Source organism: Lasioglossum baleicum, chromosome 19, assembly GCF_051020765.1.
Source record: "Lasioglossum baleicum chromosome 19, iyLasBale1, whole genome shotgun sequence".
Classification (NCBI taxonomy): domain Eukaryota; kingdom Metazoa; phylum Arthropoda; class Insecta; order Hymenoptera; family Halictidae; genus Lasioglossum; species Lasioglossum baleicum.
This window is the reverse complement of record NC_134947.1, coordinates 7,146,755-7,170,915: the sequence shown is the minus strand read 5'-3', so window position 1 is coordinate 7,170,915 and position 24,161 is coordinate 7,146,755. Positions and strand designations below refer to the sequence as shown.

The following is a 24,161-nucleotide window of genomic DNA, read 5'->3' as shown; positions in this document are numbered from 1 at the left end:
GTTTGAAGTGAAATTTTATGAATTCTCCATAAGAAGATGTGTTAAAACGCGCAAACTGTTGCTATAATTCTTAAACGGTGCAGTGAATCGGACCCAAACTTTGGTAATTGCATTAATTTAGTAAGAATTATATCTTGTCAAATTTTCAAAAAATTTGTTGCGTTTCTTCAAGGTTTAAATAAGGGTTTGAAGTGAAATTTTATGAATTCTCCATAATAAGACGTGTTGAAACGTGCAAACTTTAAGTTGCTATAATTCTTAAACGGTGCAGTGAGTCAAACCCAAACTTTGGTAATTGCATTAATTTAGTAAGAATTATATCTTGTCAAATTTTCAAAAAATTTGTTGCGTTTTTTCAAGGTTCAAATAGGGTTTGAAGTGGAATTTTATGAATTCTCCATAAGAAGACGTGTTAAAACGTGCAAACTTTAAGTTGCTATAATTCTTAAACGGTGCAGTGAGTTAAACCCAAACTTTAGTAATTGCATTAATTTAGTAAGAATTATATCTTGTCAAATTTTCAAAAAATTTGTTGCGTTTTTTCAAGGTTCAAATAGGGTTTGAAGTGGAATTTTATGAATTCTCCATAAGAAGACGTGTTAAAACGTGCAAACTATAAGTTGCTATAATTCTTAAACGATGCAGTGAATCGAACCCAAACTTTGGTAATTGCATTAATTTAGTAAGAATTATATCTTGTCAAATTTTCAAAAAATTTGTTGCGTTTTTTCAAGGTTCAAATAGGGTTTGAAGTGGAATTGTATGAATTTTCCATAAGAAGACGTGTTAAAACGTGCAAACTATAAGTTGCTATAATTCTTAAACGATGCAGTGAATCGAACCCAAACTTTGGTAATTGCATTAATTTAGTAAGAATTATATCTCGGCAAATTTACACAAATTTTCTTGCGTTTTTATATACCTCCACAACATCCTTAAAACAAATGTTGGTAGCGAACCGCGACGATTCGCGCTTCTCCTAATGCTTGATTCTATTCGTTAGCGAAGAGTGTTCATTAGCTTGTAGGATCAGCAAAAGAGTATTTGTTGTAGTAGTTAGGGCAACGGTCCTTCAACGAGCTATTCGGTCTTCGTATTATTTAATCATCCATACAGACGGAATTGATTAGAAACAGAGTTCGTTCAGTTCGATTGTTGTTAATTTTCTGGGTTTCTTCGGTTGACCTACGAAGTCACGCTCAAGTCGAACGTCCTAGGTGATGTAACGTCGTCGTCGACGACCGAAAAACTGACGAAAACCAGCTCCATCCAGCGACTTGTTGACTTTGCAGAGTAATGTTTGAAACCTTGTATGCAGGCAGACCTCTCAGACTACCGTTTCGACAGATATATCCCAAGACAAGTTGTACATGGTGTAAAGAAATAATATATGCCACGACTATCGTAGCGTGATTCTACGAAAAATTCATTTCAAGGTCGATAGGTCAACAATTCTTTCTATCGCGCCCTGTGCACTTATCGCAACGATTCGCAATGCAAAAGAAACTCGACCGTTCGCTGAACAAAATTATGGCAAAGCTTGTTCATTTTCAGACTGATTTTATTTATTGTTTATATTTTAGGTATGTGTGGAATTATGAAGCTATATCAAAAAGATGGCAAAAGATCATCGAACAAAATGGAAAACATTTTACCGATTAAAGTTGATTGCTTGAACAGAAAAATTGGGTTTTATACCGAAATTACTTTCTTGCCAACTCTGACTGACAAATGAAAATATAATATAAATAAAATCAGTTTGATAATGGAGAGAAAGCTTTACCAGAATTTTTTTCAGAGAACGATTCAGAATACTTCTGACCTTTCGACCTTGAAATTAATTTTGCAGCTGCATTCGTCGCGACATAGAATTTTTAAACACCCTATACATTGTTGAAAATAATTGTAGAACGAATTGATACTAGACTTCGAAGATGAACGTTTTCAGTTCAAGGACTTTTAGTGGTTTAATTAGAGGTTCGAAGGTGCCAGGTACTAATGATCATCACGGACGTAGAACGACCTTCTTTCCTTGGGTATAGCTCACTCGACGCAGCTTTTAGTAGAATAATGACGAGTCTATAAAGCAGTCATGGACAATCAAAATTCCCTTAGCTTTATGGGTTTTATGAATTTATTTAACACTATAAACAACCATTGCCAGTCAAAGGACCAGCCTTACATTTTTAATTTTATAATTATTGAAATTGTGACGTTGCTTAAATGGAAAATGATTCGATAAATTTCTTTATCCAGCCGCATATTGCAATAAAAATTGCACGAAATCTAAATAAAACATTTTAATCGCTTTCAGCGCTCGGTAGTTTTAGTGTTGATATCTACAAAATTATTCACTTTGATATTTCGTTCGAATCCTGCGTACCCATTTGCAGAAAAAATTATCGAAGTTAGTTATCTCAGAAGTTATTGAGTATTTGACCACATAATGCTATATTTTCATAAACGTGAGAACGAAATCTACAGTATGTACAGTTCCGAGAAAATCTGAGACCCCATGACCGTGCCTTCTAGTTAGAATAAAAATATATCACGCGAGATTCATCGAATTAAAGGTGGAAGTGTTCGGACGAAGCTTCGCCGGATTCGAATCAATCGTAAATGAGTTTTCAGGGGCCTTGAAATTAGAGTCTCCGTCTCGGGCGAATTGATAAATTTATCTAACCTTGCGTTCCTGGAGGCTCTTCCAGATACGATTATCGCTGCAAGCAGGATTTCATAACGAAAGTCAGCGTGTCAGCGGCGCAGACACGTTTACAAACATCGTCAGCTTTGTTTTTCGTTTCTTCTCGATTACCGCATCCTAATCTCGGCACGGTAATGAATCAGACAGGAAGTGCAATTTACACTGCGACACCGTTCACAACGACTGCGAAAAAAATAACCGAAGATACAAATTTCGTAACAATTGCGTAACTTCTATTCACGCGTCCTCTACAGATTGCAATCAATTTTACTCGGACAGATTCGATTTCTACTGTTACGAACGACTGGCTGTTCAGAATATCACAAAATATCTCATAGTCTACATTTATTATTCTATTTTCATAGTTACGTTTCATCGAACTCTGAACATTCTTTTCAAAGATGTTGTACTTGTTCCTGAGGTGATTTCAAGTAACTTTTTCCTTTGCGGAAACATCCTCCGCGGCTTCGTTAACGAGTTATTAACGAAAAACACGGACCAATCGACGGCCCGTATCCGAGACTGACTCCGCCTCTCTCGCTCTGATTGGCCGGCGTTTTTCGCGAATAGCTCGTTAACGAAGCCACCGGTAACATTTTCGCAAAGGAAAAAGTTGCTTGAAATGACCTAAGGAACCGGCCCTTGCAAGATTCTCCGTTATTTTCGGGACACCCTGTATCTCCGATACTTTTAACGTTGTTCGAAGTGTACGAAGAAGCGTGCGAGTCACCCGCGCATATGAACAGCATGCGTGTTCATTAACTTTCATCTGTTTAAACGCGTTTGAACACATTGAAACGCTGCCAGCGAGGAATCACAGCGTGAACCTTACGAGCAGACGCGTAATTCGGCCAGCTGGTTGGGTCGCGTCGACGTACACTTGTGCGAGTAACAACACAGACACAGCCACATGAATGTAATCGGTACACGACATAGTGACGTGGCTCGGCGTGGAACGGTAGTCGTTAATTCATCGAACGTTTCGCTTTATCCGGCGTGCGGGCCCTTTTGTGCATCGATTTATTATGCAATTGCGCGAGCGACCCGGCTGCCGCCCCTTTTAGTCGCTCGAGGGAACCAAGGGGAGACCCTGAACTAGCTACGGCCCTGCCACGTTACCACACAGGGGCTCCCCTCGCCGCGGGCACTCTGTTACGTTTCCACGCGGCAGGCCCGAACTTGATTTCGCAATGTTTACATTCGTCGGAACGGCAGTCAGTCGTCGCCGTCGCGACTTACTCGAACAACAATAATATTACGACACAATAGAAAACATCGAATCGTTCGAACTATTTCGAGACACTCGACCACCTCACGAAGCTGGCGGAGATGATCCAGATGAACTGGATTTGCAATTTTTGTAGTGGAATTAACCCCTTTTGCAGTATTTTAACGAGTCACACTCGTCAAGAAGATGTTAAACGAAGTCTAACAAATAGGAATGTTACGCCTTTCTTTTTAAATGAAATCAAATTCGACTCGTTTGTAATCAATATTTAAGTATTACAATAAATGTAGCCGTTCAAAAAATATACATTTTCTATCCCCTTCTACGACACTTTTGGGGATAAAGACGAGTTTTAATATCACCGTAACTTAAGTAGAATCTTATTTTCGGTGGCCTTTGTGGAACTGAAATTAATCAAAATTGTACTGGATTCTATCGAATTTTATATTCGAGCATTTCTCGAAAATTTTGCGGTAACCATATTTGCATGAACATCCGCAGTCTAGTAATTCATCACTTAAGTGAGCTATCGTTCGCTCGATTTTATGCTAATAATTAGATTTTCGATAATTAGGACTCAAAATCTGTGCCTTTCTCCTATAAATTATGATGTATTTGGTGCGGATTGAAGTTTCGATCCTGTAGGATCAATGGTTCAGGAGTTATGCTTGCTTAAAGTTGAGCATTTTCCAGTGTTTTTGACAGGTAAGAGCGCCACCATATTGGTTTGTAGTGTCACGCGCACTTACCGAGCAGAGTCGCTAGAGGTAGTTGATTGGTGATTAGATCGGGGGATGGCGGCAAGGTAAGCGGCTCGCGGTCGTCACGACAAATCAATATGGCGGCACCCTTACCTGTCAAAAACACTGAAAAATGCTCAACTTTAAGCAACCATAACTCTTCAACCATTGATCCTACAGGATCGAAACTTCGATCTGCAGGTTCTCTGGTACAAATCTACTGGATTACATACCAAATTCATCATAATTTATCGGAGAAAGGGCACAAATTTTGTGTCCGGTAAAGTAAAGTTTACCCATACGTTTATTTAGAGAAAATTGTGACGAAGCAATATATCCTTTACTATAATCTTTAGACATTCTTAGCAACAGTTTTCTATACCGTCAAGTTGACTTCAATAGAGCAAAACTAGCAAGTTTCAATGAATATCATCTTGAAATTTTTTTCGCATTAAGTTCAAACTATACAGAAGAGACCCTGACAAACATCAGCTGCTAATATGTGCTATCCTGCCTGCCACGATTTTTCAAAGTTTTTGTAACACCGTGCGATGCACCGCGAGTCGGCATTCTAGTAAAGACTAATTACTAAACAGTGGATCTTTATGCATTTATAACAAAAATTGTGGTACGTCCAATTTCAGGCAGTGGACATATCCAAAAAATTTAAGAACGTCAATATATTAGTTTCAGTTCAATAAAATAATTAAAACAAGAAATAAATTTTTATGTAACTTCTGTGTCTTGGAATCGACGTAGACATTTCTTATTTTGCATAAAGATCCGCAGTCTACTAATTACTAGACAGTGGATCTTTATGCAAAATAAAAATTGTGTCTACCTCGATTGCAACAAACTGGAGTGAAGTAGAAATTTATTTTCTTTCATAATATGTTTAATAGGTTGAAAATACTGCAACAGTAGTTCGAAATTCCTCTGACGTGTTCACTGTTTCAAATTACACCTGAATCTTCACCCCTGCTATTCCGCTTGTTTTCGAGTAGGCGTGATCGAGTTGTCGAATCGAATCGATTGGAAAATCATCGGGTCGAAGAATAGATCGATTGTCTTCTCGGAAGGGTTCACGGGCACGCTCGTTCCCAAGCGCATTCGTAATCGTTCCGCACTTGCAGACGACTGTTTCGAGGTGAAGGTTCATTGGATTAATTCGTTCGATCGTGTAATTGGTTAATTCGAGGCTAAAGCACTGTGTCTCGCACCGATCTAATCGCACGCCGCCGCTAAGAACAACAAATCAGAGGCTGGTGCTCCTTCGCTCATCGTTCACTTCCGTCCTTCGGCGTACGCATCATCTTCAATTGAGGGCTCGTCGTGAAAGATGCCCGTCTTGATAAATAAAAAAAAAAACGTAGAGATCATTTTTCAATTATCGACGCGTGCAGAGTCGCGCGATTCGTATATCGTATGGGTCACGATAATTTCCCATTGTGTAGTTATCAGCGATTCGTCATTCAAGGCGACAGGTGTTGACGCAAACTCGTCAGATTAAGACTTGTGTCCCCACTCTACCCTCCCCCTCTACCGCACGGTCACGTGAGGCGGTTCGTGTCCACGATGTCACGTGACTGACGACTAACGTTGAAGTAGAATTAACCCTACAGTCGCTTCGGAACCGGAGAAACAACTGGAAGAAGCCTAGTCGAAGAATCACTGTTCATTCTTGCTGTTCAAAAAGTCATTGTTATATAATTTATATAAAAAAAGTCAAATTTATAATCCGAATGGGATCCCGAAGTGATTTGAAATAACGTTTTCCTTTGCGAGAATGTTCTCCGCGGTTTCGTTACGGAGTTATCAACGAAAAACGCGGACCAATCGCAGCGTGGCTACTGCGGGCGGATCCCGGCTCGGCCAATACCAACGCCGCGCTTAACAGTAGCCGCGCCGTGATTGGTCCGTGTTTTTCGCTAATAACTCCCGTGCTAAGCCGCGGAGAAGATTTTCGCAAAGGAGAAAGTTGCTTCGAATGACCTTAGGCTTCCTTTGAAGGAAGTGCTTTGCGGTTTGAATGGGCCGGAAATAACACGAAAGTATATTTTTGGATGGTTGTAAAATATTTCCTTTGTTTTACGTTTGACTCGTTTGTAGACTGCGGATTATTTATGCATTTATGACGAAAATATGAGCATGTGTAATACAAAACAATAAAAAGTGACATCCATAATCTGACAGTTCACTTAAAAACAGTCAAATTAATTTGATGCATTCTCTCTCTCTCTCTCTCTCTCTCTCTCTCTCTCTCTCTCTTCGTTGTTTAAAGTCATAGCAGAATGCATAGTTTTCAGAGAGTCTGTGACTTTCTTCTGCTAAACTGTTTTAACCCTTTGCACTCGAATGGCGAGTCTGAGGCGCCAGTAAAAATTGCCACACCATTATTCAAAACAGTTTTGATATTAGTAAATTCGTCTGTTTTTTATAAATTGCGAAAAGCTCAACTGTTATATGTGTGTGTGACAAAACTGGTTAAATTTGATGTGCACAATGTAAAAAAGATTACGTAGAATAAAAATGATCTGGGGTGAAAGAAATGTCTTGATTTTCGCATTAAAATTGCTTTGAGTGCAAAGGGTTAATAATTTTAATAATTCAAAATTGGATACATTGCATTTTATAAAACTTTCGAACGAGGAAGGTGAGCAACGAAACAAATGTTGGTAGCGAACGTGTTAAAAGAGTTTGACAATGTCGATGTACTATTTTACTACTATTTTACTGTGTACTATTTTCGACGTACGAAAATGATTAATGAGCAAAATAATTGTTTACTTAGATCGTATAGATCGCAATTGATGTATACAAATTTTATTTCGCATAAAAATCCGCAGTCTACTCGTTTGTATCATGACAACATATTCATCTATTGCATAATCAATCATGTACTATTTTGACCGTACCAAAATGATTAATGAGCAAAATAATTGTTTACTTAGATCGTATAGATCGCAATTGATGTATACAAATTTTATTTCGCATAAAAATCCGCAGTCTACTCGTTTGTATCATAAAAGCATAATCATCTGTTGCATAATCAATCATGTACTATTTTGACCGTACCAAAATGATTAATGAGCAAAATAATTGTTTACTTAGATCGTATAGATTGCAATTGATGTATACAAATTTTATTTCGCATAAAAATCCGCAGTCTACTCGTTTGTATCATAAAAGCATAATCATCTATTGCATAATCAATCATGTACTATTTTGACCGTACCAAAATGATTAATGAGCAAAATAATTGTTTACTTAGATCGTATAGATCGCAATTGATGTATACAAATTTTATTTCGCATAAAAATCCGCAGTGTACTCGTTTGTATCATAAAAGCATAATCATCTATTGCATAATCAATCATGTACTATTTTGACCGTACCAAAATGATTAATGAGCAAAATAATTGTTTACTTAGATCGTATAGATCGCAATTGATGTATACAAATTTTATTTCGCATAAAAACCCGCAGTCTACTCGTTTGTATCATAAAAGCATAATCATCTATTGCATAATCAATCATGTACTATTTTGACCGTACCAAAATGATTAATGAGCAAAATAATTATTTACTTAGATCGTATAGATCGCAATTGATGTATACAAATTTTATTTCGCATAAAAATCCGTGGTATACTGATTTATATCATAAAAGCATAATTATCTATTGCATAATCAATCATGTACTATTTTGACCGTACCAAAACGATTAATGAGCAAAATTATTGTTTACTTAGATCGTATAGATCGCAATTGATGTATACAAATTTTATTTCGCATAAAAATCCGTGGTATACTGATTTATATCATAAAAGCATAATTATCTAATCATCATCGTCTGTTTTCAATGCATTCGCTGAATTCTGCATTGTCAAAGCTCTCGGCGATGTGCAGACTCTTATTGAAAATGTCTTGGCATGAATGTGAAAGGAAAATTGAAGATTTGTGTGAAGAATATCTGAGGTGATTGTACGAGCTACGCGCGGAGTTCATTGCCCACGATGAAATTCGCGAAGTTCCCCGGCTGGCAGATCGCAATCAGCGACACTATGATACTACGGATCTCGTTCACCGTCACCGCTTGTACGTCGCATGTTCCGCGAACGTGCGCGCATAATTAATACGTCGGCGATATCGATGCAACTGGTTTCGTAATGAAAATCAATCGGCCGCCGCCACGTAATTGAATTCCGCGCGGGAGACACTGATTGCGGTCGTGACGTTCGCAGACCCGAGTCTCGTTACACAGAAACGCTGATTTACCAACAACGATACCTTTCCGCGACTCCATTAATTACGCTCGACACAAAGAAATCGCAGTCCATCAAGGAAACACTTGAAAATTGTACAATAATCAGATACAAAATTAAATGCAACGACCAACGTTACTGTACATTACTTTTTTTTTCTTTTCTTTTTATTATTGAGAAAATCTCAAAAGAGATTTATGGTAACGTTAGGTGTAAACATAAATGGAGTATACGGAACGAGAAGCTTCTACAAAACTAAACATGAGGATGAGATCCGAATATAGTAATGTTCAATACTACATCTTAATATATCTACGAAAGAGTAGACAGAGGCATCGAAAAAATCTTTTGAACAACGATGCAATTTAGACAAAATTCCATTATTCAAAATATTGTTTACAGTATTGAATAAATTGGTTTCAAATCGATTACTAAACGTTTAGATATTGTATGAGGTATTATCAGGCAGTGTTGGGCAAATTTTATTTTAAATAATAAATAAACGTGTGATTTTAATTGCCAATAATAACTAAACTTTTTATTTAAATTAATTATTATTTCTCATTTGCAAATAAAAGTTTATTTATTATTTGGATTGAGGTGGAAATCAAATAAATAGTTTTTGCTCTTCTCTTATTTCTTGTATTTTTTTTATACAAGGAACACGTGCGCGTTTTTTGTGTGCTATAGTAACCTTTTCAGGTATACTAGCTGCCTATCAAAAAATACAATTTAATTTATTATTTGTCGATACAAATAATAATCGAAGTTGTATTTGTAAATAACAATTGCACGTATAATTTTAAATAATTGTTTATTGAAATAAATGTATTTATTGCCCAACACTGTTATCAGGTCATTAAATGTGAAACTTGACAAATAAAACACAAATTTCAAACACATTTGTCAAGTTTCATAGTTAATGTATTATATTATAAACCTATACATACATATAAAGGACAACCCATTAAACATATTGAGAAAGAAAATAAATCTCTATTTCACACCAGTTCGTTGCAATTCAGGTAAAAATTGTCTAACAATGAAATAATTATCGATTGCAAGAAATGGAAATCACATTCGATGTTATTTCTTCCCTTAACGATTAATAAGGATGAATAATGATTTTAATCGAGGAGAAATCTTATCGACATGTTGAATTTAAAAAATTTCTCAACATTATTGAATTTCATTTACTCAATTTTGCTATAAATGCATAATGATATCCGAAGTCTAGTTATAATTTTGTAAAAATATTGACATCTTCAATTTTCAAAATTATCCAACAATATTGAATTTCATCTACTCAATTTTGCTATAAATGCATAAAGATATCCGCAGTCTAGTTATAATGTTGTAAAAATGTTGCAAAAATATTGAGATCTTCAATTTTCAAAATTATCCAACAATATTGAATTTCATCTACTCAATTTTGCTGTAAATGCATAATGATATCCGAAGTCTAGTTATAATTTTGTAAAAATATTGACATCTTCAATTTTCAAAATTATCCAACAATATTGAATTTCATCTACTCAATTTTGCTATAAATGCATAAAGATATCCGCAGTCTAGTTATAATGTTGTAAAAATGTTGCAAAAATATTGAGATCTTCAATTTTCAAAATTATCCAACAATATTGAATTTCATCTACTCAATTTTCCTGTAAATGCATAATGATATCCGAAGTCTAGTTATAATTTTGTAAAAATATTGACATCTTCAATTTTCAAAATTATCCAACAATATTGAATTTCATCTACTCAATTTTGCTATAAATGCATAAAGATATCCGCAGTCTAGTTATAATGTTGTAAAAAAGTTGCAAAAATATTGACATCTTCAATTTTCAAAATTATCCAACAATATTGAATTTCATCTACTCAATTTTGCTGTAAATGCATAATGATATCCGAAGTCTAGTTATAATTTTGTAAAAATATTGACATCTTCAATTTTCAAAATTATCCAACAATATTGAATTTCATCTACTCAATTTTGCTATAAATGCATAAAGATATCCGCAGTCTAGTTATAATGTTGTAAAAATGTTGCAAAAATATTGAGATCTTCAATTTTCAAAATTATCCAACAATATTGAATTTCATCTACTCAATTTTGCTGTAAATGCATAAAGTCCGAAGTCTAGTTGTAATGTCGTAAAAATGTTGTAAAAATATTGGCATCTTCAATTTTCAAAATTATCCAACAATATTGCATTTAATCTACTCAATTTTGCTATAAATGCATAAAGTCCGAAGTCTAGTTATAATGTTGTAAAAATGTTGCAAAAATATTGAGATCTTCAATTTTCAAAATTATCCAACAATATTGAATTTCATCTACTCAATTTTGCTATTAAATGCATAAAGATATCCGCAGTCTAGTTATAATGTTGTGAAAATATTGACATCTTCAATTTTCAAAATTGTCCAACAATTTTGAATTTCATCTACTCAATTTTGCTATAAATGCATAAAGATATCCGCCGTCTAATTATTATTATCAATTTGAGTGGGACCGCGTCGGCACTACTAGTTCAAAGTACGATTTTTTACATTCGAAAATAGAAACGTCTGAAAGTGTGGAAGTGATCCATTCCCGCGGAAGCATCGCTTCGTCGGTGAACACCCGGCGAAATGGAGTGTCGCTCTATAGGTAGACCAGGAACATAGTGTTGGGTGGTGGGGGTAGCGAACGGGTGGCACAGAACTATATTCGATCTCTCGAAGACTTTCAGGGACGGCCGACCAAGAATAGAGGAAAATCCAATTTTAATCGCGGAACCTCGACCCGCGAAGCGCGCTCCGTCGAACGGACGTCAACAAACACGGTGAATTTCAATTCTCAACGGAGATAAACCTGTCCCCGTAACAGAAGCGTTCACCTTTCGTAGCCAGAAGTATTCGCAGTTTATCTCTCCTCCTCTTCACGCCAGTTTTATGCAAACGCTTCGCATTACCGCTCCCACCGAGCTCGGAATTTCTGTCAACTTGTCAACAAATTTTACGCAACTCTTTCTCACGATATGTAAAATTTACACACATTTTTTCGTGTGATCAGTAGACAGCGAATCCTTCCGGGAAATGAAAATTTTCTACCTGAATTCGCTCGGCAAGCTAATACAGTGGCCGAAATTTCTATAAAGTCACTGTGTTTTGTGCCCGTACGAAATCAATATGTTTATGTACTTCTTTAAGGCCTGGTTTACGTTGTATTTTTGTCCAGAAGAATTTAAAAGTCGCTGCACACGTCTTGTTGTTACTGGGAGCTCCAATTCAGCTCGAAATTGTGCCGCATTTTTCCTTTCCTTAGCTGCAGACCTCATTAATATTGAATGTTGTCTCTTTGACTATTTTTCATTACTACCTTTAACATGATTTTTTCCGTTATTTTCACGTAAATTGATATAATTATTAATCACAGTATATGACCGATTAGTTATCTTAGCAATTGCGCGATTAGAGCAGCCCATATCTTTATAAGCATCGATTGATGCTTTTCCTTCACTTGTTAGTACTTTTCCTCTCGGCATTCTCATACGCGTGAATCAAATTATAACAAACAGGATTTCTGCGAGTTCTAAAACTAATACTTTTAGAATATATTCGCAGTTTTCCGTAGTTCTCTGCTCAGAATATAGAGATACACTAAGTGACTTTATAGAAACTACGCACTTGTGTTCTGCACCACACAGAAAAAAATAAAAAAAAACGTAAATAGTAAACATAGCGGTCTAGAATACGCAGTCTCTCTATCCGAGTGTCTACAAGGCACAAGACTAGATACGATAAATGAACAAAAATGGTGATATTTGAAAAATATCTATGAAATAGAAGATGACTTTATAGAAATTTCGGCCACTGTATAAGCGTGGTAAAAAAATGGCGGTTTCGGTGCTGCCAGCACCGAGAAATCGCGAGAAGAATAATCGAGCTAATAAACAGCAGTGCGAGACGGTTCGACGCAGGACTAGCATCGTTTACCTTGAAGGAATTGGATCGCGTGTCTCTGATACGGGTCTTCTCGCGTGCCTGTTCACTAGTCGGTCTTCAGCTGCGATCGACCCGATCAAATCTCGATCACGTGATCCTTCCGATCGTTCATAATTCAACGGCAGAACAATCAAATTCCTCTTCGACCGGGAATTCCGTCGAATCGCGAACACGCGAAGCCTGTCCAACGATCTTCCACCGACTTATTAAATCTGCAGCGATCTTCCAATCGTTTATAATTCAACGACAGATCATCTCTGAAATTTTAATTACTCGCACAAAGGACTTTGCGATCTGAAAACTTCAAAATTAGTGCTTCTCGCGGACGAAGGTGTCGACTTAGCAAATATTTATTATTTTCTTGTAGTAGCTATCTTATCGAATCAATATTTATTAAAAATATTAAAAGAATGTTACAAATGCTGTTATATTATTTTCAGCTTATCGAACGTATTAAACCTTTGCGCTCGGAACTATTTCAACGTGAAAGCTAAATATTTCTTCCGACTTTCTATATAAAATTATTTAATAACGCAACAATTATTTTGACAACGCTTATTTTGCTAAGGGTTAAGAAAGAAATTCGATTTCTATTTCTATTTCATCCGTTAACGACTTTGTTACGTTAAAAGCAACATCACAACATTGAATTTTTTAGATCCTTTGCTGTTTTAAATTTCGTTCAACTAAATTCTTCATAAATGCATAAAGATCCGGAGTTTAATGATCGTATAATGTTACTCTTTAATTTTATCAGGATTTGGACTAATTTTACATATTATTTTTAATGAAAGAGGAAGAAAAGAAATTTGATTATATATTATAATTAGTCTGCGGATCTCTATGCTAAATAAAAGTGTTTTGCATTGATCGTGGACAGCAGGAGTAACATAAAAATTGATTTCATCCCTTAACGACTTTGTTACATTAAAAGCAACATCACAACATTGAATTTTTTAGATCCTTTGCTGTTTTAAATTTCGTTCAACTAAATTCTTAATAAATGCATAAAGATCCGGAGTTTAATGATCGTATAATGTTACTCTTTAATTTTACCAGGATTTGGACTAATTTGACATATTATTTTTAATGAAAGAGGAAGAAAAGAAATTCGATTATACATATTGTAATTAGTCTGCGGATCTCTATGCGAAATAAAAGTGTTTTTCATTGATCGTGGACAGCAGGAGTAACATAAAAATTGATTTCATCCCTTCACGACATTGTTACATTAAAAGCAACATTACAACATTGAATTTTGTAGATCCTTTACTGTTTTAAATTTTGTTCAACCAATTTCTTAATAAATGCATAAAGATCCGGAGTTTAATGATCGTATAATGTTACTCTTTAATTTTACCAGGATTTGGACTAATTTGACATATTATTTTTAATGAAAGAGGAAGAAAAGAAAGTTGATTATATATTATAATTAGTCTGCGGATCTCTATGCGAAATAAAAGTGTTTTTCATTGATCGTGGACAGCAGGAGTAACATAAAAATTGATTTCATCCCTTAACGACTTTGTTACATTAAAAGCAACATCACAACATTGAATTTTGTAGATCCTTTACTGTTTTAAATTTCGTTCAACCAATCTCTTTATAAATGAATAAAGATCCGGAGTTTAATGATCATATAATGTTACTCTTTAATTTTACCAGGATCTGGACTAATTTGACATATTATTTTTAATGAAAGAGGAAAGAAAGAAAGTTGATTATATATTATAATTAGTCTGCGGATCTCTATGCGAAATAAAAGTGTTTTTCATTGATCGTGGACAGCAGGAGTAACATAAAAATTGATTTCATCCCTTAACGACTTTGTTACATTAAAAGCAACATTACAACATTGAATTTTGTAGATCCTTTACTGTTTTAAATTTTGTTCAACCAATTTCTTAATAAATGCATAAAGATCCGCAGTTTAAGTATAATATACTATTATTATATTATATATTAGATCTTTTTGCATTTATGAAGAAATTGGTTGGTGTGAAATAAAAAACAGTAAAGGATTCGAAAAATCTAAGAATATTGAAATGTCGTTTTTAATGTAACAAGGTCGTTAAGGGATGAAATCAATTTTTATTTTATTCCTGCTCCCCGCGATAAATGTAGAACATTTTTATTTTGCATAAAGAACCGGCGATCTAATTATTATATTATAGTGAGAGGAGAGAGAAAAAAAAATTGGCACGTGGGTGAGCAAGTAAGTCGAGCGGGGCGGCGAACAACGATAAATAAAGCGTATCTATCTCTTCCAATCGATCGAGCAGAGCGTCACCGACAGCACGCTATCAAAATTCAATTTCCGGGCGCACCGAGAGAGAGAGAGAGAGAGAGAGAGAGAGATCGATGTTGACTGCGGTTCAGGCCCAATAGAGGCGGAAAGAATCCCCGCCGCGAGCCGATGCACCGATGCACCGAGGCGCTCGCATCGGAGAGCGCGGAACGCGCTCAAGTTAAACGACCAATCTCTCCCTCTTGACCCAATTTGTAAAACGCCCTGTGCCACGCACGCGTGACGTCACGGGTCTCCTCCTCTTCTGCGTGAGTAACGCGTGAGGGTGCGTGCAAGGCCAGCCGGTGTATCTCTCTCTCTCTCTCTCTCTCTTTTCTCTATGTCTCTCTCTCTCTCTCTCTCTCTCTCTCTGCCACCGACCAGCTGATGCACTTCTCTCTGCGCTTCTAGCCGAGCCACATCCGCGTTCCTGTCGTCCAGTCTCCACTCTCTCCGGAACATCTCTTCCCTTGACCATTACTTTGCAAACATTTTTTCAACCTTCACTTTTCAATAAAACTGCCGATCCAGTCTCCTTCAGAAAAATATAAAAAATCTTCTTAGATTCTTTTATACTATACTTATATTGTTATGTGTCGTTTTCAACGTTAAAGGACTGTTAAGGGATGAAATTAATTTTCATGTGACTGCAGCTTCCCACAATCGACGTAGAATATTTTTATTTTCCATAAAGATCCGCAGTAATAACCGAGAAAATAAGTAGCAAAGGTTTTTCATCCCCACATTGCCCTAAAAAAAGGGGTGGAAATCTGAACTTTTACGGAAGGCTGTTTCAGGCGAAGAACATTGTTTAGTTTACCCATGGAAAAAGCACCCCTGAAAGAAGAGCTAGTTTTTAACCCCTCTAACTGATTTAAAATTCTGAAATAAAGTTAATTCGTAAAAAGCTGAATGATACAGTTGAGGTTTCTCAGCCCCTATATTACCTTTACACGAAGGGGTAGAAATTTGAACTTTTACAGAATGGTGTTTCAGGCGAGGAGCATTGTTTAGCATCGAAGAAACAATTTAAAAATGGCATGGGGCCCGTTGACTCATGGAAAAAGCACCCCTGGGGGATAAGCTATTTTTTAACCCTTACTAATCAGTTTAAAATTCAGGAAAAATGTCTGGAACGTAGGGTTAGAAATCTGAACTTTTACAGAATGGTGTTTAGTTTACCCATGGAAAAAGCACCCCTGAAAGAAGAGCTAGTTTTTAACCCTCCCTAACAGATTTAAAATTCTGAAATAAAGCCAGTTGATAAAATGCTGAATGATACAGTTGAGGTTTCTCACCCCCTGCATTATTCTTAAACGAAGGGGTAGAAATCTGAAATTTTAAAGAATGGTGTTTCAGATGAGGAGCATTGTTTAGCATCGAAGAAACAATTTTAAAATGGCATGGGGTCCGTTGACCCATGGAAAAAGCACCCCTAGAGGATAAGCTATTTTTTAACCCTTACCAAGCTTAAAATTCTGAAAATATGTCTGAAATGAAGGGGTAGAAATCTGAACTTTTATAGAATGGTGTTTCAGGCGAGGAGCATTGTTTACCATCGAAGAAACAATTTAAAAATGGCATAGGGCCTGTTTACTGCTAGGCGTTTTCCGGATCGTACAATTGTTGTTCGGCATCGTTATGAAATCGTTAGGTGTTTCACCCTGTACATAATATCCGCGTGTTTGATAGTGGGCGAAAGGGGGGCGGCTAAAAATAGGAAGACTTAGCGAAACTTCGCGCTTTGCCGGATCCCACATTCATCGCTGAGTGTAAAGCGAAAGCCGCTCTCGTCCCGCCATTAAATATGTAAAAGTGAATTCTATGTCTGTTCGCGCTGAAAGCGCGGACAGAGGTAATTGAAACCGAGCTGAGAGAAGCGATGGAATCTGCTCTGTTCTTCTATCGGCGTTTCGCCGGTACGCCGATAAGGACAGCGTTCTTCCGGCTCGTTTAAAAAATAGGTTTAATTTAATATCGATCGTAAAAAGATATACTTTTGTTCGACGAGCTATTGGTCCGTGTTTTCCGTGAATGAAAAAGATTTTCGCAAAGCTGAACGTTCCTTCAACTGGTGTTAGGCATCATCCCTTTTGAAGGAGGTACTCTCCGTGCCTCACAAGAAGTCTGCTGATAGCGATTCGAAAGGAATGCGGCGGCAAGCTGTCCGATTGGGTCATTCTACTGACACATTTCCAATAAAATGCATTGAAAAATATCTGTCTGGTCGGGAATATTCCAGTATAAAGAGACCCTTATTGGCTAAAGTGTGTGGTCACGGCCTAACCATTGGCTGCGAGCGAGAAAGTCTCGAGGGACTTCTTGTGAGACACGGAGAGTACTACATTTTTTAGTTAACTTCCTTGTTCTTCTAAGAAATTATGAAACAGTGTCCGCAAGAGCATTTTTTGATCTGTGTCCCGAATCCCTAAAAGGATGACGTCGATGGTGGTCGCTACAGTGGCGTGCGCTAGCTAAAAGGTAGAAGAAATTGTTCTTGATCCTCGAGATGTCTGAAGGAGACTACTACATTTCTAGTAAACCTCCTTGTTCTTCTAAGAAATTATGGAACTGTGTCCGCAAGAGCATTTTTTGATCTGTGTCCCGAATCCCTAAAAGGATGACGTCGATGGTGGTCGCTACAGTGGCGTGCGCTAGCTAAAAGGTTGAACATGGAATTGTTCTTGATCCTCGAGATGTCTGAAGGAGAAAAGTACATTTCTAGTAAACTTCCTTGTTCTTCCAAGAAATTATGATATAGTGATCGCAAACATTTTTTGATCTGTGTCACGTATCCCCATAAAGATGACGCCGACGAACATCGCTACAGTAGCGTGCGGTAGCTAAAAGGTTGAACAAGAAATTGTTCTTGATCCTCGAGATGTCTGAAGGAGACTACGGAATTACTACATTTCTAGTAAACCTCCTTGTTCTTCTAAGAAATTATGAAACAGTGTCCGCAAACAGTTTTAGATTTGTGTCCCGAATCCCTAAAAGGATGACGTCGATGGTGGTCGCTACAGTGGCGTGCGGTAGCTAAAAGGTTGAACATGGAATTGTTCTTCATCCTCGAGATGTCTGAAGGCGATTACTACACTTTTAGTGAACTTCCTTGTTCTTCCAAGAAATTATGATATAGTGACCGCAAACATTTTTTTATCTGTGTCCCGTATCCCCATAAAGATGACGCCGACGAACATCGCTACAGTAGCGTGCGGTAGCTAAAAGGTTGAACAAGAAATTGTTCTTGATCCTCGAGATGTCTGAAGGAGATTACTACATTTTTAGTAAACCTCCTTGTTCTTCTAAGAAATTATGAAACAGTGTCCGCAAGAGCATTTTTTGATCTGTGTCCCGAATCCCTAAAAGGATGACGTCGATGGTGGTCGCTACAGTGGCGTGCGGTAGCTAAAAGGTTGATCAAGAAATAGTTCTTGATCCTCCAGATGTCTGAAGGATATTACTACATTTTTAGTAAACCTCCTTGTTCTTCTAAGAAATTATGAAACAGTGCCGCAAACATTTTTAGACTTGTGTCCCAAATCCCCATAAAGATGACGTGGATGGTGGTCGCTACAGTGGCGTGCGGTAGCTAAAAGGTTGAACAAGAATTTGTTCTTGATCCTCGAGATGTCTGAATCTTTTCACTGTTTTATATTTCAACCAGTTAATGTCTTCAGAAATGTTCAGAAAATGATTACTTAAGTTATTTAGTCGAAACAAAACCGAAAATACTAACTACCTCGTAGCTTCTCTTCAGAATTTTAATCAGTTAGCAGGGGTTAGAAGAAGTTTACGTTTCAGGGGTGATTTTTGCGAACAACCCTTTTAGTGTCCTGCCACGTTCACTACGATCCCGGCGGGTCCGCCATGTTGTTTCGGGGATGATTCAATTTCTCCCCTCTCGTTTCTCACGTGCTCGGGACACCCGAGCTCCAACGAACGTGTTCCCCGAGTTTCTTCGCTCTTTCCGGGGGAGAATTTACGATGAAACTTGGGAATTCTCGGAATCTAATATTCAGGACTCGTGCGGGTGTTCGTGGGGGTTGGACGGGGGTAGCGAGGACGCAGAAAGGTTCGTGGGAAACGCCGCGGAACGCTCCCTCGAATTTCTTCGCGTTCTCTGTTCTCGTTAATCCACGAGTATTGTTGGAATAATTGTATTCTGGCAACAACTGCTCGCCGTTAACCTGATTTCAGGAGTTCCAATTCAACTGAGAATTCGTTCAGCAGCTTCCTTATTCGGTTACTTTGACGTTCAAGATCCCCTACGTTTACTTTGCAGATTATGTTGGCTCAACCAACGAAACCATTTCGAGAAATTAGTTACCATATTTATTATGTTGTGACCCTTTTCTTAAAACGACTACTAAATCCAAACCATGTTAATAATTTGGAATTAGAGGTTCGAGACAAAATAAGTTGGTACCAATATGACACACATACAGCAAAAAATAACAAAACTTTTATATCAGGGGATTTAAAATATTATTTATTGTGAAACTAAATCTTAAAGGAACAATTTCTTAAAACGGAAAACAAGAAACAAAGATATAGTTAAGTACCTTTGCACTCGATTCTATGTTACATTGAATCTGTTACATTTAATACTAGGTACAGTATTTTTTTCCGACTCATTTTTGCGCCAGTCCAAAATACTAACCTAGAAATATATTCAATATTTTAGTCAAGAACCTTGGACTGCTCCAGTAGATGCGAGTTATTTGAACATATTTGTTACTAGATTTGTACAATGTTCTCGAGATTTTTCTGACACGTATGAAACTATCATTCAAACTTGTATTTTGATAGTCTACGATGACTAGACTGCAGATCTTTATGTAAAATGAAGGGTGAACTTTACTTTACCGGACTTGTATCGATTGCAAGGAATAGATGGTATTTCTTCCTTTAACCCTTGTGTAGTCAACTGGATACCCATTTGCTGTATTTCTTTCAACAATTTGTTAATGTTCCTCTAAAAAATATTGCAAAATTTCTCCGAGACCATTCTTTACTCGCTAATATATTAATTTGTAGTCTTATAATGAGAATTTGTGCAAACATAAATACAGTTCTGTCAAATAAATTTCTTTCTAAATAAAGTTAAATAAAGTACTGGTAAATTCTGTTAAATACAGAAAGGTTTTAAATAATCTATACAATTTGGTTGACTACACAACGGTTCATAATTTGAGTAGAGGATAAATGATTTATCGACATATTCAATTTAAAAAATTTTCCAACAATTTTCAATTTCGTCTGCTGAATTTTCCTATAAATGCATAACGATCCGCTGTCTAATAAAGACTGTTTTAAACGTTTCGTTTCATCTGTATTTTACGGAGTTTCTTATTTAGAACGTTATACCTCGGCATAGAATAATCTGTAATGAATAATAATATGGATTTGAAAGCTGCGAAGGGTTGTTACTCGAAACATTCTTGAAAAACAAACTTTTGGCCAGGAAAAGCGAGTTTACAGACCACTGTGCATCGGTTCAATTAGGAGTTATGACGTTCAATTAGGAGGTATGACGTTTTTCATAATCGTAATTTTTCGATTTACAATTACGATTATTTTAAATCAACGGGAGCCTGTCTGAATAAATAATAAATGTTGCTCCTCGCTGTGTATCGTGCCGCGTGGTAGGTTAGAGAAAAAAGCGGCGGAAAGCGAGTCCAGGACGTCGATGGATGTCCTCGTTGTCTGTCGACGCGTGGTGGTTACGTGTGCGCGAACGAGGACGAGAGTGCTCGGTGACCTGGTTGGCCGCGGTTCCAACTACCCCTCGTCGACATAGAAACAGGAAAGCCGGCGGAGAAGTCGTTAAAACGGCGAACAAAAACGCGCGGAGACGAGACGGGTTCGCGTTGCTTGCCGGAACGGAAATAAAAGAAGCAAACGCTACAGAGAGGATGGGGAAGGGAGAGTCTGTATCTTCCAACGAAAACAGGGGAAACCAATTAAATTCCCATTCATCGTTTTCGTCGATCGTTTCTCTGCGGGGGTTGAAAATGCCTTCCTTAATCGTTCCATTATTTTCACGGCGCTCCAGGCCGCTCCAGGTCTCTTTTCCAACCTAACCACCTCCATACTGTACCGAATGGCCATTCTAGATGGAAAAATTCATATATTCTTCTTTGGGAATGTTCACCTAGACCAGGGGTCGGCAACCTTTTCAGTCGGAAGAGTCAAAAATTACAATTTACAAAATTTCAAAGTTTTTAAAGAGCCACAAAATTTTTTCTTGCCAACAATAAATAGTACTCGCATAAATAAAGTTTTTTGATAAAAAAAAACTAATCTATTTATTCATAAGAAAAAATATCTGTTTATTCATATATAAGTAGTGTTTTTCACAACAAATTAGATAATATATATGTATATTGTATATATGTACATACATAACTTTGAGAAGATAATTCGCTTCTAACTCTTTTACTTGAAGCAACAAACTATACGTCACAGCTAAAGCACTGGTGAAGACGCCAAATTGTCTTGCGTCGAAAGCGAATTAAAACCTACATAGAAATATTCGAGAGCTTCCGACGGACTGACGACAGTGACGACTCGTGTCACGGGGGAGGGGTGCGGTGAAAAGCGAGTACAAGTGGCTGAGAGATAGAATCGGTGCCTAATCCTCGTTAATCAGTTCAGAACGATTTTTAAATGTTTTTTTTTTATAAAATAAATAATATTTGCGTATGGAACTAAAGAGCCGCAGCTTCACATCCAAAGAGCCGCATGTGGCTCGCGAGCCGCAGGTTGCCGACCCCTGACCTAGACTAATTATACCCGTAATCATTCATTTAACTGCGATTTAAGAAATCAATACGCATATAAAATACGTTCGGCTGCTGTTTACTTTGACGGGCTCAAAATTTGTGCCTTTCTCCTATAAAGTTTGATGTATTTGGTATGTACTTGATACAGATCGAAGTTCCGATCCTGCAGGATCAATGGTTCAGGAGTTATGGTTGCTTGAAGTTGAGCAATCTTCAGTGTTTTTGACAGGTACGGGCGCCGTACATATTGGTTTGTAGTGTCGCGCGCCGCTTACCAAGCAGAGTCGCTAGGTGATAATTGGTTGGTGATTAGATAGGCGGCAAGGTAAGTCGTCGCTACAAACTAATATGGCGGCGCCCTGTCAAAAACACTGCAGATTGCTCAACTTTAAGCAAGCATAACTCCTGAACCATTGACGCTACAGGATCGAAACTTCTTTTACAGGAGAAAGGCACAAATTTTGAGTCCGGCAAAGTAAAGTTTACCCCTACGTTCATTTAGAGAAAATTTAGCTGCAGTAGGAAAATGAATCTACCTTCGTGAAAGGGAACCTTATTCTCAAGATGACAAAGGAACTGAAGGGGTGAAATTCCTCCGCACTGAAAGGTGATTCCTGGAGGCTGAATGGGCCAGCATTCAACCGGGTCGAACGGTATCAATCTAAGATAGTGGCGATAGTAAACAGGAGCCATGGGGATCCACCGTATAAATAAAAAACCTTATACTTGTTTGTGGCCCTGTCTCAGGGATCGAATAGGCTCGTCTAAGGGGTAGATACGGTTATCTAGAGAACCGCACGGACAGTAAACCTGAATATTCTATTTGCGCTCCGGCGAGTCCCTTCGGGGAGCACTGTTTCGCACACACACACGCACAAATACTAATCTCAAGAGTATCAGTTCCATCGAGTTGCCCGTAGATCGTACGATCGTATAACAACCACGGAAATTACAGATACGTCTATAAACAGGAGCATTAGATTTCCTGTTTGCGTTCTTATTGGTTCTCTCCCCGGTGAGCATACGCGGAGTTAATACACGTTGATTGAAATCTATCGGACCGTGTTCTTACACGGCGGCGTGTGCGCGCGCCCCAGTAATAAAGCCAACAGCCCTCTGTGGATACAACAGGAAGGATTTCCCCCTGTTTGTGTTCCCTGCCGCCCTCAATCAGTAATCCCTTCCTCCGTGTGTTTGTGCGCGAGGATTCGTTGATGGCTAGCAACCCGACGCTTCCTGAAACTTACCCCCAAGTGTATGGGGGTTGCGGATTATATCTTCTCGTGTTTCCCGTTTCGAATTTTTCGCAAATTCTTCCCTCCTCGCCACCGGTTGTTCGTTAACCCCTTTGCACTCGGAGCTGTTCCAAATATGATCTTGCGAAACTTCCCTTAAACCTGAAGGACTAGAACGCCACAGCAGAGACTTCTCCCTCGAAGCAAATAAGCGAATGAATTTCCCCCGGAAACTTCTCCGATGAAGTAGTGAACGGTTTCGACTCCGGGAAGACGATCCTCCCCATCAAAATTATTTCGTAGATAACTTCTGTGTCCCGTCGAACGTATTCGGTCCACCCCCGAGCGGAGCCTCCCTTAAAACTGAAGGACTAAAACGCCACATTAGAGACTTCTTCCCCGAAGCAAAGATGCGAATGAATTTCATGCGATTGAATGCCTGGAGGACGATCCTCTCCATCAAAATTATTTCGTAGAAAACTTCTGTTTCCCGTCGAACATACTCGTTCCACCCCCGAGCGGAGCCTCCCTTAAAACTGAAGAACTAAAACGCCACATTAGAGACTTCTTCTCGAAGCAAAGAAGCAAATGAATTTCATGCGATTGAATGCCTGGAAGACGATCCTCTCCATCAAAATTATTTCGTAGAAAACTTCTGTTACCCGTCGAACATACTCGTTCCACCCCCGAGCGGAGCCTCCCTTAAAACTGAAGGACTAGAACGTCACATTAGAGACTTCTTCTCGAAGCAAAGAAGCAAATGAATTTCATGCGATTGAATGCCTGGAGGACGATCCTCTCCATCAAAATTATTTCGAACAAAACTTCTGTTACCTGTCGAACGTATTCGGAGCGTAGCCTCCCTTAAAATTGAAGGACTAGAACGCCACATTAGAGACTTCTTCTCGAAGCAAAGAAG

General features: G+C 37.8%; 1 protein-coding gene and 1 long non-coding RNA gene across 8 annotated transcripts in view; both read left to right on the top strand.

The window, feature by feature from the left end:
- Atpalpha (sodium/potassium-transporting ATPase subunit alpha) overlaps positions 1 to 24,161 on the top strand; it is a 253,830-nt gene that overhangs the window by 172,156 nt on the left and 57,513 nt on the right. The gene's annotated exons all lie outside the window — the stretch shown is intronic.
- LOC143218305 (uncharacterized) overlaps positions 1 to 24,161 on the top strand; it is a 66,826-nt gene that overhangs the window by 19,049 nt on the left and 23,616 nt on the right. The window contains exon 2 of the long non-coding RNA XR_013011024.1: positions 361 to 24,161. This exon is cut by the window's right edge and continues 23,616 nt beyond it. This is a non-coding gene — a long non-coding RNA (uncharacterized LOC143218305). The remainder of the gene's footprint in view (positions 1 to 360) is intronic.